This window comes from Ambystoma mexicanum, chromosome 6q (assembly GCF_040938575.1).
Source record: "Ambystoma mexicanum isolate Mex_15411 chromosome 6q, UKY_AmexF1_1, whole genome shotgun sequence".
NCBI classification, from domain to species: Eukaryota; Metazoa; Chordata; class Amphibia; order Caudata; family Ambystomatidae; genus Ambystoma; species Ambystoma mexicanum.
Window position 1 is genome coordinate 423,928,447 of NC_090937.1, and position 19,668 is coordinate 423,948,114.

Genomic DNA, 19,668 nt, shown 5'->3' on the forward strand with positions numbered 1-19,668 from the left:
CTCAGTCGGTTGTCCCCAATATTAGTGTCACCCAATTTTGCCACTGCACTGCCAATGTATTTCGTAAAATTACTAGCCGCATAGGTCTTTTTTCGCTGTACTTCTGAAAAATTCTCAAAATCTGCTACCATTAAGTCAGTAAATTGTCTACTTTTTTTCCCCGTCCATGAAATACGATTCCCTGTGTGATTGACATTTAAATTGTAATTAAACACAGTTTAAGGTTCATTAAGAACAATAATACATATTTCCAGTAACAAGATACAATGATCACTAAAGGGAGTCTCAATGCACTCGAGTTTACCAGAACGATAGAACAAATCCCCTGAGCGGATGATATAGTCAATTATTGATTGACAGCCTCTAGCTTTCCAAGTTGAACGATTATTTACCAAAATTTCCAAGCCATACATATATGCAAAGTGGGACCACAACCTCCCCCTACACATTATATTATCAACACCTTGGGAAACTCCCCCCAACTTACTAATCAAGACATCCCCATTGAAGCAGTCCCCATGAATGACTGCATTGAGATCACCTGCGATCACTATCTGGCCACCTATATTAATTGACAGCCAGTTCTGTAAAAGGGATCCTGAATTACGTAATTCCAACTACAATTGCCTGTCCGATAGCTCAGCCGGATTCCAATATGAGTTGACCAACAGAAAAGGTGTGTCCATATTATTGTACAATAGTGAGAAGCCCACCGCCAAAAAGTGATGCGCAAAAACCCATTCTCCCCTAATTTTAGGGTTTAAATGGTTTTTTGAAGCAATAAGGAGGCCACCTTTAGGGTGAACTCTACCTCCCCATTGTGCACATATAGAGGATACCGTATAACCCTCCCAGCATAAAGGGACCCTTGATCAAGTTTCTTGGATGAAGAGTAAATCATATTGTGCCAGGTGCCTCATTAAGTTCACATTATGTAGGAGATTAACAGAGCCTCTCGAGTTCCAGGTTAACAATTTCAATTTACCATTTACCTTGACTAAAGTGGCTTCCCTAGTTTTTTGAGGCTGTCAATAGACTCTCTCAAAGTAAGTGCGAGCCGTCTCCAGTCCTGTGTCTCCTCCTTTTCCCTCTCCTCACCCCTAGCACCTTCCTCTTTATTTGGAGGAGCATCCTTCTGTAATCTGCCTGTATTTCTTGTTGTCTCTGTCAGATGGGAGTGAGTCTGAACATATTCAAAGATATCAAACCCCCTACGATGAAGTTCTTCCGCTTCTTTCATCATCAAATTTCTGACCAAAGGGGATGGTATAACTAAACGGACATAATCCAGCCTCTGTATATAATCCACCAGATAAATGTCTGTTGATTCAATCAGGCTTAAATTTGGAATCTGACCCAGTAGGGACAAAATGTATGGTCGATTGAGGGAAGTAAAGTTCTGATCTGCAAATAATGTAGTCAGAACAAGGCCTGGTAAGTCTGGTCTCACCGGGTCCTTCAGATCAAGTATCTGATTCGAATGAAGCTGATCCTTCTCCATCATCTCCTTTCCCCTCCCCAAGTCCTCTTCCCTCCTTCCAGCACGGTATTCTTCATTTGAATCCAGCCTCCTATGGTTCTGTCGCGGTTCAAACCCATTTTTGGGTACCTCCAGCTGTTGTTTCTCCCTTAACACTCTAAGGATATTTAGGTAAAGTGCCTCATCATTAACATTCTGATGTATTTTCCCTTCCTGTTTCTGGTTATCCTGCTGAGCCTGATTTCCCCTCTGAGCCCCCCCATTCTCCTCAGGGTTCAATTGACATGGATTATTTGCCCCCCATCCCCTCCCTGATCTTGGGTACAGGGATTTATATTACCCCTGATCAAATTCGGGTTGGATTCCGTTTCATCTCCCTGAGGAATTTTCCAATCCCAGGTGCCCATACCCTTATTGTCAGCAATGGGGATCATATTCCTTACAGGGCCCTTATTAGTAGGTATTTCAATCGTCCCCTTCTGCTTACTTCCGGTGTGTAGTGTATTAAGATTGTTATTTTCTGCTGCTTTATATTAGTGAGCAGTTTTATAACTGATGGTGTAAATAAATGTATATTCTTGTACTCAGAAACCTTGAGTCAGTGTTTGTTTGAACCATAGATATTGCTGTCCTTTGTGTAACATATGATACTGCTCACTTTACGATTGAGATAAGTCTGGCTGCTCAGCCATTGCTACCACTTTACTATGTAGTACAGTCTTGTAACAAAGGTGAATTTGTACTTGCACTTGTAGTCTTAATTGTGTGTGGTGTTCCCAAAGGGTACTGCATATGATTCTGCTAAAACCGATGACTTTGCTAGAGCTCTAGCGGGCCTGCGTTACATCTTTTCCCCACCACGGAGTCCCGGCAGTGTGCCAATACCTCCCCAAAGGCAAATGCTGTAATGCAGCCCAGACGCAACTCCAGGACGGATGGAGGTGATGTCCCTGGCCTTGGACATCCATTTACCATGTGGGTGTACCGTCCCCTAAGCACAGCGGCAGCTCCAAGGATCCCAGGTAGGATCCCCATTCCTTCCTGGAGGTGCAACCTGTAACGTAGCACAGCCAGAGCTGCAGCCTGGGCTTGCAGATGGACAACCCACATGGGAGGCATCTTCTCCCAGGGAAACACCAATGTTCTGCTGGCATGGGGGTCAATTTGTGGTCTGCCCCTGCAATTGTATCCCAGTCCACCAAAATATCTGCCCAGATGGCCCATTCCCACCCACACCACCAACAATCCAGCCCCAGTCCCACCTACCCCACTGACAGTGGGCCCTAACCATAGAATAATAAAAAACAGTGCTCACATAACGTTGCAGCTGCTCAGGTAGAAAAAGCTGTAAACAAAACAAAAAAACATGTGTTACCTACAGTCACACCAGTACAAACAAATCTACACTCATACTTTCAAGCATGCCCCCCTTGCAAGCCACCCCTGGTGGTCTACTAAACCTCACCCCCCAAGTGAAAACCCATTTTCCCCTTCCTACAGTCATATATCTGCCCCCAGGGAGGTCTGCATGAGGTGCCCCCCCATACTCCATTTGGGGTGGGGGGAGAAGCCCACCCCAAAACGTCAGACAGGCCCCACCAATGGATGGGCAAGTAGGGTTTGGGCACCCTGGGGGCAGATTGGTGCACCAATGTGCCCATCTGCGCCAAGACAAGTTTTGTAAACAAAGAAACAAATTGAACATGGCAGGCTGCACTTTGGGGAGGGGGGCAGAGAGGCACCCTAAACTGCCAGAACATTTTGAAATGTAATGGGGGGTGCACCTCTCCACCCCCACCCCAAATGGAGGGGCGGGGATTGTCATGTAGCCCTCCCTGGGGGAAGATGAGGGGGGCTGTCATGCCCTCCTCCCTGGGGTCAGATGTCCCTACCTAGGAGCAGATATCTGCCCCTAGGGAGGGCTGCATGACATGGCCCCCACTCCATTGTGGGTGGGGGGAAGTGCGCCACCACCCCTTCTCATTACAAAATTCCCCAGTTGTTTGGGGTACCCCACAGCCCCCCTAAAATGCTGTCTACAATTTTCACTTTTTTCCTTTGTTTACCCAACTCCCCTTGGCACAGATGGCCACAACAGTGTGCCATTCTGCCCACAGGGTACCCGAAAACTATTGACCCACCCATTGTGGGCCTGTCTGACATTTTGTGGTGCCCTCCCCCCCCGACACCAAATGGTTGGGGGGCCACCTCATGCAGGCCTCCGTAGGGCTTCTGCGAAAGGCTGCATGAAGTGCCCCCCACTCCATTTGGGATGCGGGGGGAGAGGGCCACCAAAAAGCATGGGACAGGACCCCCAGTGGGTGGGTCAGTAAAGTTTGGGCACCCTGGGGGTAGATTGGTACACCAATGTGCCCATCTGTGCAAAGGCAACTCTGGTAAACAAAGAAACAATTGGAAAATGCCAGTATGCACTTTACGGGGGCTGAGGGGGACCCTTAAACCCCAGGGAATTTTGTAATGTGAAGGGAGTGCACCTCTCCACCCCCCCAAATGGAGGGGCAATGCATCTCATGTAGCACTCCCTAGGGACAGATAAGGGGGGCCGTCATGCACTCCTACCTGGGGTCAGGTGACCCTTCTTAGGAGCAGATATCTGCCCCCAGGGAGGGCTGCATGACATGGCACCCACTCCATTGTAGTGTTAGGGGGGAGGGGGCCACCACCCTTTCCCATTAGAAAATTCCCCATCGGTTTCTGGTGCCCCACAACCCCCTCTAAAATGCTGTCTACCATTTTCACTTGTTTCCTTTGGTTACCCAACTCCACGTGGCGCAGATGGGCCCAATAGTGTGCTATTCTGCCCCCAGGGTGCCCAAAACCTACTGTTCCACCCATTGGGGGGCCTGTCCAACATTTTGTGGTGGCCCTCTCCCCCCTCACCGCAAATGGGTGGCAGGGGCACCTCATGCAGCCTCCCTGGGCCTCCTACAAACAGAGGCGTGAGGTGCATCCCCCCTCCATTTGGGGTGGGGGGAAGAGGGCCACCAAAAATTGTGGGACAGGCCCCCCAGTGGGTGGGGCAGTAAGGTTTGAGCACCCTGGGGGCAGATTGGCACAGCAATATGCCTATCTGTGCCAACGGATGTTTGGTAAACAAAGAGAAAAATTGAAAATGGCAGGCAGCACTTTAAGGGGGCTGAGGGGCACCCTACATCGCCAGAGAATTTTGTAATGTGAATGACGGTGCACCTTTCCACCTCCACCCCAATTGGAGGGGTGGTGCATCTTATGTAGCCCTCCCTGGTAGCAGATAAGGGGGGACTGTCCTGCACTCCTCTCTGCGGTCAGGTGCCCCGAGGGAAGGCTGCATGACATGGCCCCCACTCCATTGTGGGTGGGGGGAGGCGGCCACCACCCTTTCCCATTAGAAAATTCCCCGTCGGCTTGGGGTGCCCCACAGCCCCCCCCCCCTTTAAAATGCTGTCTACCATTTTCACTTTTTTGCTTTGGTTACCCAAATCACCATGGCGCAGATGGGCCCAAAACCTACTGACCCACCCATTGAGGTGCCTGTCCAACATTTTGTTGTGGCCCTCTCCCCGCTCACGCTCTGCGCTCTGCCCGATCCCTGACCAGCAATGCTGTCACACAAGGTGTCGTTGGAAAGGGGAGATTCTCCCCTTTCCAACGACACCTCCCTTGATCTCCAGCATTACGCACACCGAAGTGAAATTGAAGATAATCCAGCCCCCGGGCAGTGAGAAGGGACCTCCCCCTCACAAAGCCCGGGGGTTGGATTACTGTTTTGAGCGATTCCTGCTTTGCAGGGATCACTCAAAACGGTGTGCCTAAAAGGACGAGCTATCTCGTCCTTGGCAACCTGGAGGGAATGTCAAGGACAAGATACCTCATTCTTGGCACTAAAGGGGTTAAAGAAGTGTGTACATTTTGAGTGGTCTAAGGAATGCCAAGATGAGTTTGAGTTGGTGAAAAAGGATGTGGACCAGGCTCCATCTCTGTGATCCTTTAATCCTAGGTCTAGGACAATCCTCACAGTGGATGCTAGTGAGATGGACATGGAAGCGGTCCTTGGGCAATGGCAGGAAGGAGCATGCAGACCTATTGCGTTTGCATCCAGAGCTTTGCATGGAGCTGAAGGAAGGTATTCTGTGATTGAGCGGGAGGCTTTGGCTGCTACGTGGGCTTCAAAGCACTTTAGAATGTTTTTATGGGGCATTCCATATGTAATCTGGACTGACCACAAGCCGTTGGTACATGTTCTCACCACAAAGGATGCTGTGTCTGTGTCTCCCAGGATAACAAGATGGATGGTGGAGTTACAGGAGTACAATTTCACTGTAGAGTATCTTCCGGGGAAGAAAAATGTGGTGGCTGATTGTCTTTCACGGTTGCCCATTTCCACAGGTGGAAATTGGGTGCAGGAGGTGAGTGATGTTGGGGAGCAAATGGCCTGTATTTTGCCGGTTTATAACAAGAGTGAGTGGGAGGTGGAAGTGAATAAGGATTTGGAACTGATTTGGGTCAGAGAGGGTCTTCTTAAAGGCTGGGAGGTTGTCAAATGCAGGCAGGAAGGTAAGGGGCATATGCAAGTTCTTGTGGAGTTGTCTAATGGGCTGTTGGGTGTTGCTAGGGGGGAGAGGTTGATTCTGCCGCTAAGTATGCGATGGAAGTTGGTACAGCTGGTCCATGCCGGTCATCTAGGAAGATCGTTAAAGAAGAGGCGGTTATGGGAGGACTATTGGTGGCCAGTTATGGATCAAGAGGTAGAGGTAGAAGTGAAGGACTGTTTAGCATGTGCTGTGAGCGATAAGAGTAAAGTGGTTCGTCCACAGCCGATTTACCCAGTGGAGGTACCAAAGGAAGTATGGTCGAACTTGGCTTTGGACATAGTAGGTCCTTTTGAGTGTTTGCGCAGGGAGTTCATGTTCCTTGTAGTATTAGTGGATTACACCTCACGTTGGGTTGAAGTGGCCTCTTTTGTGAGAGTGACAACTGAGGTGGTAATACATTTCCTTAAGAAGGTTTTCGACAGGAAAGGGGTGCCAGAAAGCATTGTCATGGATAATGGTGTTCAATTTGTGTCAAGCAGATGCAGGAATTCTTGAGACATCATGGCATCAGGCATCATCGTACTTCTCTTTACAATCCTCATGCAAATGGGGGGGGGGTGGAAAGGGTAAATGGTGTTATTAAAGGTGCCATTCAGTTGGCCTTAGCTAACGGTTTGTGTTGGAAAGAGGTGGTGTCTGAGTATTTGGAGGCTTATAAAAGAACACCTTCAGTGATGACTGGAAAGATGCCTTTTGAGTTGATGAGAAGTAGAAAGGCAGGATCAAGGTTGCGAACTCTGTCGTTGGGCGGTGGTGGTTCCCATATTGTAGATCTGGTTTCTGTTCATCAGAGGGTGCGTATGCGTCAGAATGGTGTAGAGAAAATTCAAGGTGCAGTGAAAGTTCTTGAGGTTAAGGTGGAGGATCTAGTTTGTATAAAAAAGCCCATATTTGTGCCCCAGCGGTGTAGTGTGTTCATGGCTCCTAAGGTGGTGGTTAAAAGTGCTTTGGAGTATGTTCAACTGGATGATGGATCAAGGTTGAGTAAGAGACATGTGGCGGTTGTAAAAATATGTGGGGCTATGACCTCTCAGAGAATTTGTCTGGTGAGATGGTTTCTGATTTTCAGTTTCTAAGATAGGCGTTCACAGATTCTGTGATTCATCAGAGCGTGGTAATTGGGGATGATGAGGGTATTCGGGGTAATCCTGTTTCTACAGATGATTTAGGTGCTGCGGATATGGGCATGAGTAGTGATGAATGTGCAACTATGAGTGATGGTCGTCAGGCAATGTCATGTGGTTCACCTACCAGGTTGAACGATTATGTGTGGTGAGTGGTGATCGCTCATGCTGCAATCCTATTGTTGCATACTCAGCATTGGGAGGAAGTGGGGTGTAAATCCTAACTTGTTTTCCCCACTTTAGTGTTATTCCATTTTAGTTTGTTCATAGTTTTTCTTCAATATACTTAATTTGATATTTTGTATTTATTGTGTGCATTGCTTTACCATGCTATCATTTATTACTTTCATTTTCTTCGTTAGTAGGTAAGGGGGAAGATGTGTTGTAGTTGTGTGCGTGCAGGATCTGGTTTGATGGAGTGCGTGCCTGGAATGTTGCTTTTGAGTTGTGCAGTAACATTCTTTGAGACACAGTTGATCAGGATCTCGGTGCTGGTGGTTGTGCGGCAGCTGCGGGGTCTTTAATAAAGTGTTACTGAACTTACCTGTGTCCGAGCTTTCATCATAATATCATGTACATTATTTCTCTCATATGTTAAACTCCATAAAAAAAAAAAGAAAAACATACGCCCATTCAGAGTTCATTGTCAGCTAGTGGATGTAAAGTGTCTCGCCAAGCTATTTTACAAGAAAGGAATTTAAAACGTTTGTCACAGCTTTAATTAGGTGCTGCTATTGCTGCTGGAATTTAGTTCTGTTCTGGTAAAATCAGCATCCATGGTGACATCACATCTGAAGCAAATTAACTCATTACCGAACAGTAGTGATGTTATTTTCTTATTACGGTCAATGGTAGCTATAATAAGATAATTATTAACAGTCTGTTATGCAGAAATTACAGAGTGTCCCGTATTATATGCAAGATAACAGAAGAACATCTAATTGAACCAGCAGATATTACCTGTTTCCTAAATAACCTTTATTTCAAGGTTAAAGAGAGTGTTGTATTGGAATTCATAGTTTTTAATTAGGAAGAGCTTACTTTAGAATATAGTAAACATGTACAGTGCTAGTATTTCGGCATCCGGGCATGTTTCTGCTATCTACTGTATTGTTTTAACATACTGGATCATTTCTCAAAATACGTTCTCAAAAGATACCTAAAGAATGTCTTCTTATGTGTGAGGGCTGCAAATGCAGGACGGGCAAAGCTGTAAAGGTTTGGAGAGGCACCTTGTGAATCAGCAGGCTCTGAGTCACAGCACAAATACACTCTCAGAGTAGAACGATATATTAAACCTGTTGAGCTGAAGTAAAAAGTTTAGATTAAGAGTTTGTCAATCTGATTCTTACACACCTATGTAGCTGCTCGAATGCAGCCAATAGAGTGAATTAGAGATATATGGGTATGCAAGGAAGAAGGGCTCTTATGTGCCCTCAGCTCGATGTCTGCAGACACATGTGATTGGTTGTGAACAGATCACATCTGCCATCCAGGCCCTCTGTTATGCCTTTTCACACCCAGCAGTGAAAGAGGACTGTCTTTCTATCAGACACTCGCTTCTGTTTGTGGACAACTGGATGGGCAAACATGTGTTCTTTTCCTGGAGGGGGAGTTGAACTAGAAATGAAAAAATTTAAACACGTGGTTTCACTTTGTGCAATGCTAAACGCATGGAGAAGAACAATACGAGTGTGTGTGTATGTCTATAATTGTAGAGTTGTAGATTTATTGGTTGGATACATTTGTAATGCAGTTTGGAACCCCACTTGGCCTTCATTGTGTTCATTTGCTGATGCTGTTGTATGTAGTTTGTGGTTTGCAGTGGAAACAGGTTCTACCAATGTGTCAATGCATGGTGAATTGCAAACACACAGATGATGATTATTAATTGTGTAAGTGACAGTTGATAGTATTTTACTGAATATTTTTGCAATTTCCAGGATGGCCTCAAATGTATCTTTTCTAGAATTACTCAAGATAAATGTGCAAAAAGTCAAAATAAATGTGTTCACAAAATGAAAAGTCCAGCTGTAATGTAAATAAAGCTGTTCCCGCAATTTTTCAGCATCTCTTCAAAAAATGTGAGCCACAAAAGAAAATTGGTCTAATTTCTAGCTTTCACCAGCCTCTAGATCTACATTTCAAATGTTTATTCACAGCACAAAATGCATCAACAGGGCTAAGGAAAAGAGAGCCCATGGCACAAGCCATGCCTTGTGCTACACCCCATATCTACTTTACAAATATTCACAAAGAGCAATAAGTGGACCAGGATGTTATGATCACATGTAAAGGATATTCAGGTAGTCAGCAGGTCAGATCATCAAGTTGCTTTAATAAGGTTACACGCTCTTCATATGTCATCAGGTACAGAAAGGAGAAAGGATGTATACATAGAGACAGAGGGGAGCCCACTGGCTCCCACCACTCAGGCTACATGGCTAACAACTGCCTGGGTGGAACATTCACTCAAACATAAGCATTCCACACTCACACATAACTTCCATTCACGACCTCACTCGCCATGCATTCAGAGGGAAAGATGCAAGCAGGGAGGGAAAACAGCCATAACATAGGACTTCCATAAATATAAGCCCTCTATCCAAAAACTTCATGTATGTGTTCTTCATCAGCAACAGGTAACACTGAGCATAGAGATTCATGATCTACAAATCACCAAACAGTTCATCAGCATTCTCAAACAAGAGTAGTGGCCCACTAACAGTGGCCCACAGTTCCACAGTGGGGGCATGGTGGCCACTGGGTCAGAATGCAGGCCATGCCCAATCACTTCTGTGGGTTGTTTCTTGGGGCTGGCAATGTAGCTGAAGTACTAGCCACTGAGTTTGTGGCTAAGGGCCATTGCCACAAGCCATAGACAGTAGCCCAAGATCCCATTAGGGTATGTGGACACTGCACCAGGCCTCAGTCAGGTCTAGTGTCTATTTTAGTTGACCTGCTTGGCTCTGGGAATGGCCAAACCTTATGCCCTTGGTAATTCAGCCATAACATTCTTCACTGCAAATAATATGTTGGTAAAAGAAACGTTATAGTTCTTTCATATATGTTACAAGAGGAATTTTTAATAGCTGAAATACAGTATATGTTATGGTTAGGTTGCCCTGCCTAATCACTTCAATGGGTTGCTTGGTGAGGCCTGCAACATGGCTGAAGTCCATGCCCCAGGAATTTGTGCACACTGGCCATCACCATAAGCCATCAAGAGTTGCCCATGTACAAATTATGGGGGCATAGTAAACTCTAGGTCAAGACACATGCCATGTTCAGTGGCTATTGTGTGTGGATTCTGGGGCTCTTACTCCAGATGTAGACGGAAAGTCCTCACCTGGATATGAACAAATTACACCTAACCTGTCTCGTCCGGCAAGGGTAGTGTGACTACATTTGCCACCTAATGCCGGTCAGGATTTACCATTCTTATTTGTGCTTATGACCTATGCTTCACCTGACTGCAATCTTGTAATGCCATATGTGACCACTACTCTCTGTACATATTAATGACTACAATCTTGTAATACCATATGCTACCACCATTCTCTGTACATATTAATGTGGTAGCAATTCTGTATATTTCCTGTATCTATGTACCCCACTTATTATGTAACTAAACTTTAAGCCTACTTGTCACTTTGCGTCGAGCTATCTAAGGGTTTGGTGCGCTTTATCAAATAAATAAACAAACAAACAAACAAACAAACAATGACCAAGCATCATGCCTCAGGCAATCTGTAACTTGCATTACTCAAAGTGACACATCTCAATGTGTCCTGCAAAAAAATATGTTAAAGGAAATGTTAAGTTTTTTCATATACTTTGAAGAGGAATTTTAGCAATATATGTAAAGTGTTAAAACAGAATTAACCATCTTCAGTTCAAGAAAACCAATGATGTTCACTAAAAACATTTTAAGGTGTGTTATGGTTAAGTTGCACAGCAAAGTGTTTACTGTACATTAGTTGATTGGGCCACTGGCTGTGTCCACAAGCCATGAACAGTGACCCACGGTCCCAATATTGTGGTAAAGTGGACACTGTGTGAGGCGGCATGCCAGGTCCAGTGGATATTAAGATTGGTTTGATGTTGCTGGGGTCTTGGGCAAGTCTAATGCCAGAGACAATTCGGCCATAACTTGCATCTGTAGCATGTGCTGCTCAAAGTGACACACATTATAGTCTTTTCAAATCTGCTAAAAGAGGAATTATTAGTAACTTAGAGACAGTGCAGGAACATCATGAGACATCTTCAGTTATAAGAAAACAGTGACATTCAGTGAAACACATTGCTAAAGGGATATTATGGTTATGTTGTCCAAATCCAAACATGTGAAATACATTGAAGATACTTGATTAAAGAGACATTATGGTTAAATTGCTATAATAAAAACCTTTAAAATTCACTGACAAACTTTGTTAAATTGATGCTTTTGCTAAGTTGATCAATTAAATACTGTTAAAATTCAGTGATAGAACTTTGTTAAAGGAATGTTATGGTTACAGCTCAAAATTTAAAAAAGAAAAAAAAGGAATTCCACCATTTATGGTAAGCTATGCAATCATAACTCATGCCCTGACATGTACTGCGCACACTAACACACAGAACATCAAAGATGACATCACAAATGGCATCATCAATGTCATCTCTGATGAAATCGCATACAACATTTCTACTCTGTAACAAACCTGACAGAATGTCCTCATTACAAGGGCTTTATGTTTAAGGTATTGCCTCCAACATATGAAGTGTGATAGGTAGGCCTCACAACATGTACTTAGCCAAAGAGAAACTGTCTAGTGAAGTTCTGTTGATTTGATTTGATTTGATTTGGAACTTCTAACTCACATATCCTTCCAGAACCAAGCACGAAACCTGCATCTAGGTGCAGATATTCAATACCTTTGCCAAATTAAAACATTGCCACGTGGAAAGGAGTTATTGAAACAAGTGAGTTTTTGGATGTTTATGAAAAAGGGTAATAGAAGGTAAGTTCCTTCATTCAACTGGAAGGGGGTTCCAGAGACAGGGGCCCTTCATAGAAACAATAACCCTGGGAGAAACAATGGGAGGAAGGCGCAACCAATAGGTGTTTCCCAATCGAGCACAGGGGTGTGATGGCTGGTAAGACTTAATCTTAAAGGCCAACTAGCTAGGTGCCACTCCTTGAATACACTTGTGTATTAAACACCAGGATCTAAATTCATTCTGTTTCTGAATGTGCAGCCAGTGCAGCTTCCTCCGATACTTGGAAATGGGTACACTTTTTGGCAGATTGTGTACCAATGTGACAGCGGTATTCTGGCCCACCTGCAGCTGATGTAATTGGCTCACAGGTGCTCCCAAAAGAAGAGTGCCACAATAATCAAGTCTGGAGTTTACCATAGTTCCCACAACCACAGCACAGTCTGATTCAGAAATGAAAGGCAACATCGGTTTTAGAAGTCTAAGTTCATACAAAACAGATTTGACAACGTCTGGTACATGGGCATTGCAGCTCAAGGTTGCCTGACATATACAACCACATTTTTTTTACATTGCATGAGAAGGATGCAGCCACATAAAAAATATCAGGATGAGGAGTAATGTTGTGGTAGTTAATGAGAAGGTTTTTTGGACTGAATAATATTACCTCGGTTTTTGCTGGGTTAAATTGGAGCTTACTCTAAAGCATCAAACTTTTCATAGTGGTAGCACAAGCTAGACTATAAAGTGTGGCTCTGGTGCAGATTTTATTCTAACATAGATTTGCGTTTCATCTGCATAAGAATTCAAACCTGGAGAAAATTTCCATTAGCGGCCTGAGATAATCATTAAATAGTATTAGAGGCAATGATGACCCCCGAGGCACTCCACATAAAACAGAGAGGTTATCAGAACAGAAACCTCCAAGTTTGACAGTTTGTGTCCGACCTTCCAAGAAGTAGGAAAATCACCTCAATTCACCTACTGAGAACAAGGCAACCACTGATAGCCTGGTCAACAGCTGTCCATAAACAACCGTATCAAAGGTCCCTCATAGGTCAGTCATGATCAACATGCTCATGTCACCTTCATCAGTGGCCTTTAGAATGTCGTACCACACAGCCACCAGAGCTATCTTGGTCGCATGACCAGGTCTGAATCCAGACTGGAAGTTATCAAAAATTGAATTTTCTTCCAAATAGCTCTCCAGCTGTGTAGTCAAAACTTTCTCCATGATTTTTGAGGGCCAAGGCAAGATGGCAATTGTCCGATAGTTTGCCAAAGCTTTATGGTCCAGTGTTGATTTCTTTAGCAGTGGTTTAAGGGATAATTTTTTTAAAATCTTGAGGAATTTCCCTGTAGTAGCGCTACATTCCCAAACACTTTCGTAAAGTATTTGAGAGACGGGGCAGGTTATACAGCCAGGGAAGCTAGGATAGGATCGTAATCGTGATTTGTTGGCTTATGTTTTCGGATCAAAGCCTCAATATGGTCTGTATTTACAGGTCAAAATGAGAAACCCAGCACTAGGGGAATAGGGCTTGCAGGAGAATCCTATGACTTGCTAGAATATATTCTAAATGATGCACATACAGGTGATGTTACATATTTTATTGTGGACAATAACTCCTTAGATCGATTTTTTGATCCATCAATTTGTATTTTGAAGGAACTGGGACGTTGCCAGTACAATTCCCTGTTTATAAGCTGCTAATGCAAGTTTGGCATATTTATGTAAATATATATTCCTGGTTTTCAGCCAGATGTTCTCTATTTTTTGATACTTTTTCTTTAACTCTTTTAAAGAGTCTGAGAACCAAGGATTATTTGTATTCTTCCTTTGCATTTTTACTTTCAAAGGTGTCCATGCATCGCAGCACTTCTTCAAGAGGATCATTATATTCTGATAATATATTTCACAATTATTATCGACAGTGAGAGGTATTAAACTCTGCAATTAATTGAGGTCCTGTAATTCTTTTCGTATTAGGAGAGAGTGTGACATTTGCTGAGATGGCCTTTGACAGACCTACAGAGTCATTAGAGACGGAAAAAAACACAACAAAATGGTTTCTGGTCATTTGTATTCAGCCCTCTGGACAGAACTATGTGCAAGCAGTGCCCTAGTTTGTGAGAGGTCAATAATATAGATAACAAAGATGCATCTTGGATCAGCAGTATTTAATTTAACTTCAACCAATTAAGATTATTGGGATCATCACACCAGACAATAAAATCCCCAAGGAGCATCAGTCTGGGGTTTTGTAAAGTTTCTGAGCCAACCTACAATTCTAGGTTCTGAAGGAAAGATCCAATAGAGCCTGACAAGTGGTAACATAAACATAATCCCATGGACTTGTTTGCTGAGGTACACATAGTGCATACAAAAACCTGGGATTGCTCATCCCATTTTAAACCCTGAACTTTTGATATTACAAAAGCTGATATTAAAATGATACCAACCTCCAGCCCCCGTTTTTCTAAGCTCACATTTTTCACATTTTATCAAAAAAAACAGGGAGAACAAGTAAATGAAAGTGTGAGATGGAATTTACCAGAAACCATGTTTCCATAATAAAAAGGCAGTATAAATATAATGTCCTAATTAAGTCATTCAGTGCCACTTAATTCTTACTAACAGACCTAGCATTCATTAGTCCTCCTTGCAGACACAATTTATTACCAATAGCACCATCAATTGTTTGTGTTGTTTCCCTGTGTGTATTGATGGCCAGCAGTCTTTTTTTCAGGGTACGTACATTTATGCATCCCGTAGAATCCCCTGGCCTCAGCAAGATTTCACGAGTATACATAATTGGCAAATGTGATGGAGACATGATGAATTCACCAAAACTAAGAGCAATCACTGTATATAGCGTAATAAATGACTACAGCCCAACTTCCCACCACAAAAATAACTGTATTAAAATTGCTTCATCGCACAGTTATTCCTGCCGACCATCGATCAGCTCTAACAGGACAAACAGGCTTTGTGTCAGTTATGGCCTGTGTCGCTCTTGGATTGTGTCAGATGTGCGTGGGAGCGCTCTTCCTCATGGGGATTGGAGTCAAGACCATCACAACTCGTGCTTGGCTAGTCCTTCACCATCTATAACACGCTTCAATCAAGATCAAACACTAATATTATACATTCAAAATGCTTTGCCCCACAAAATCAAGCAGCTTGAGATTTTCCAACAGTGTTTTATGTTGTAATGCAGTAAAGTCGATTCAAAGGACTTGGTGATGTTTTGGTAGCACAAGGCAACTTCTACAGCAGTCCTGATAATATAGCAAACTTAAAAGCACATTATCATTGCCAATAGCTGCCACAAGCACCATAGAGGTATAGTATTCTTAATCTGATAGACTTGCCAGTGGAATAATAAGTCCATGTCTATCAAAACCTTGGAGTCAAAGGCAAGTATGCAACAATTACTAGACATGTGTATGTCAATAAAGAGTTGTCTTAGAGCATCAAAGCATATACATCTGATGCAAAAACAGGCCACATGTAGTAAGAGAGAAAGGGAAAAAGATATTATGGCCCGAGAATGAAACTAATATTATTCCTGCTGCACTATTGTTAATGTGAGTGTTGAGTTCCATAGGAAATTTAAAAACATTTATTACTAATATATTTGGACTCATACGATAAATGTGGCTGAAATTCTCCAGACAATGTTGTAAACACTCGCTCCTCTGCCCCTGCCCCACCCAGCCCTGAAAAGATTAATTGAAAAATAAAAAAAAGTTATTAGGAAAACAAAAAAACACATTCAGCCTAGTGTCCATTCATTTTCTCATAGACCAAAAGGTTCAATTTTTGACGGATTGCCAAGCGAAAATCACTGGACAGAATTGGACCAGATCCAAAACAACATAGGCACGAAGTGTTGACTTGCAATCCTTTTGGCGACTGTGGTTATGGCGTCCAGTATTTTTTGAAATATTTGCCAGAGAAGGGGGTGTCCCCTTCTACCAAAATTATAGAGATATCTTCCATAGTGCTTTGCTGCCCAAGAATCTATTGCTAATAACTTTTGACTTGTTGAATGGATTTGAATGACATTTTCAAAAAATAAAGTTTGTTAACGACCCCCAAAACGGCAAATTGGGAACAAAACATTATGAAATGAAATTTTTTTTCGAAAAAACAAAACCCAACGTTTGCACAGTTTTAAGCCCGTTCATTTTCCCATAGAGAAGAACTACTGCAGTTTTTGAACAGCCGTAGCATGAACACCTCTTGCAGAATAAGAAACAATTTGGACACAAAGCATTGACCTAATTTCCTTGACTGGTTTGGGGTAAATTCATCCAGTAGTTTTGAAATATTCAACAGAGAGAGGGGTTCCCCCTGCACCTTAAACTCTTATATATGGGTTTGGTGCTTTGCAGCACAGAGGCTGAAAGTGGTGGAAACATTTTGACTTGCTGGATGGATTTCAATGAACTTTTTTAAACCAAAGGATTGTCAAGGGCCCCCCAAACTGGACATTTTGGGAACAATTGGTTTAAAAAATGAAAAAAGTTATTATGAAAACATAAAAATGCTATTTTCAGTCTACATGCTATTTTCAGTCTACATCCCTTAAAGAAAAAGTGCAGTTTTTAAAAAGGCATAGCGCAAAAACCACTAGGCAGATTTGGAGGAAATAAAAAAAACTATTTGGGCATACAACATTGGCTTAATTTCCTTGACTGGTTTGGGCTAAAGCAGTCGGTTTTTAAATATTCAACAAAGACATAGTGTTGCCACCATTTTCCTTTAAACCTTTACATATTTCAGCCTTAGTGCTTTATAGCAGAGAGGCTGAGAGGGTTTTCAGAAATTAAAATCTGCCTTTTTTTTGCACAATTCGAATGATTCCCACAATATTACCAGTAGACACCACAAATGAAAGAACTCAAAATGCTATTCGGAGGCTGAACAAGGATTCTATCATACATTGGAATAAACCTTCCCATTACCTTACAGAGTCTAAACATGTTCTTGAATTCAGAAAGAGACTCAAAAACTCTTCTGTTTATGTATTCACTTCTATTGGAACTCTGATTGTTGTGAACCACAGTGCTAAAATGGACAGGCCGTAGGTGTTTTAGAAATAGCAATAGCAATCTCCTTAGGCTTGAGGTTAGGAGTGGGAAAGAAGACATCATGTGAAGTTGGGGATTTGGTGTTGGGCTAGGGAGCCAGTTACGGGCAGAACATTATTGGTTTATCAGGGGAAGACCGTGGGAATCTCATGAGATTACAGCGGCAACCCTGCAAGATGCGATTAGGAAAAAAAGTGCGTCAAACAAAGTGTTGAATGATAGGGAGTACTGGGAGAGGGTTGAGGAGGGAAAAAGCAATTGAGTGGAGTGAGGGGCATGGAAAAAAGAAGCAGGCCACATGTTGAGTGCCTGAAAGGACTTGGAAGACTTTATTTCTTAGCAATGTTTCCCGTTATTACAGGAATCAGCGAACCACTACTTCCGCAGGAATTTCTGTTATTGGAAATGATTTTCAAGGAAATAAGAATAGAAAAAAATGTTGATCTTCTGCAGTGACAGTGACCTTGGCTATTAGGCACAAAAGCAAACTATTGGTAGAATATGCGCAGTGGCCTTGGCCAAAGACCACGGCTAGTGGCCCGTGAGGAAAATAGGATATAGCAAAACCTTTGAAATTCAGTGAAAAAAACATTTGTTAAGAGGTTGAGGTGATCAGATGTAATGCAACAAAACCCCTGAAATTCAGCACGTACATTTAAATCAAGTCCACCGTGGAAAACATAAACGTGTCACACAAACCTAACAGTGATAGGGGGTAGTGGCCAGATGAGGGCCAGGGAGTAGAAAAGCAATTGAGGGCAGTGAGGTGACCATGAAAAGATGATGGGGCCTTTGACTTAGGGAGAATTCTGTTATAAGGCTAATTTCCCAAACCTAGTGAGTCCCCCAGCAGCTTTGCTGGAATTTTGGGGTTTGTTTTTTCTCCTGCTAGGAGTGTGACTCTTTTCACCCACTCTTAGGCATGATTTGAGGTATGTCTTTGACTTGTTGTGTGCTTATGGGCTATGGGGTCTTTTACTCCATAGGGTATCATCTGTTTTTGTGTATGTGTTACACAGCACCCTCAGTGCAGTAACACAGGGGTGTCATAGTGACCCCCAAACATAGACTCCATACCCTGGGACTGACTACATTTCTCCCAGGAAATGGAAAGTCACCATTGACTTTACTAGTCCAAAATTGTGAACAGAACCAGTACAAACCATCATGTTGTGAAAGTACTGCAAGGGGTTAATTTGATTGCCCCTGGGTCTGTTTTCAAGGGGGCACTGTCCAGTCCCCCCTTGTCGAGTTTCTGGCTGGTGGCAGTGGTTACCACACAAAATATTACACCGGAATATTTCCTATAGGATTTTGCCATTGATTTTAAACGCACCACTTTTTGGTGCAATGTTAAAGATACTGCCGATTTATTTATTTAATATTAATTCAACAGTTGGGTCTTTTTGCCAGAACTCTTTTCTAAAATGGCGTTCGTGTCCGCCTCTGTAACTCCAACCAAGGTTGGGCCCTTTGTTCCACTTTTTGGCGGGCTTCTCCACAGAAGCTCTCCAAAAGGTGCCACTCTGTCTGGGTTCCACAGGATGTGTGGGGAGGGGAATTGGCACCCTGGACTGCGTTGCCTTAGCAAACCAAGTCGCAATCTATTCTGATTGGCCCAGTGGTGAGCCGCCCAGCTCACCACTTAACATGTTTGAGTGACAGCTAGGCTGTTGAATGGGGTTTTTTCTGCATAAAAGCAGGGCTTTTGGGACTGGAACTTCAGAAGTCGCCACAGGACCTAAGAATCCGAAAAGGGAAGAAGCTGAGCCATATGCAACGACGACACCATCGGTGGATCCCTGCTGCAACAAACTCACCACTTTCCCAACGACAAGAGAAGTTCTTCTGCTGGACGAGTCTTCTTCCTTTGAGCTGGTGGGATCACCCAGGTCGCCCCTTTCGCCTTCCAAAGACATCTCTTGCTCGAATCGCCCGAGCCAAGCACCCTGGCGGCCAGATAGCCAAGCTTCACCACTTTGACCGCGAATAAAAGGAACGCATCTTTTAACCAACAAACTACGCGGCTGGTTTCATCCCTGTGCAGTGCATCGACTCCAAGTTTCCTCCTCGATGAGATCCTCTCTGTTTTATTTCTATGCCCTGCCTTTTTTTCTCCCTTTTAACTTAACTATTGGAGTGCCATCTAGGTCACGCGCTCACATCTGTTTTAACAAATAGTGGTGGTTTAACTCTGACTTGTCTAATAGTTATCAAGGGAGTTGTTTATACTTTACCTGACTGTGTTTTAACTTGCTTTTGATTTAGAGTGCTAGTGTATTGCCTAAAGTGTGTTTTAAATAAATAATTATATACTTTTGATACAAAGCTCTGGTCAGTGTTTGTTTGCTCTACTGTGTCTACAGTGTCTTTAGCCTTATTGTTTACACTC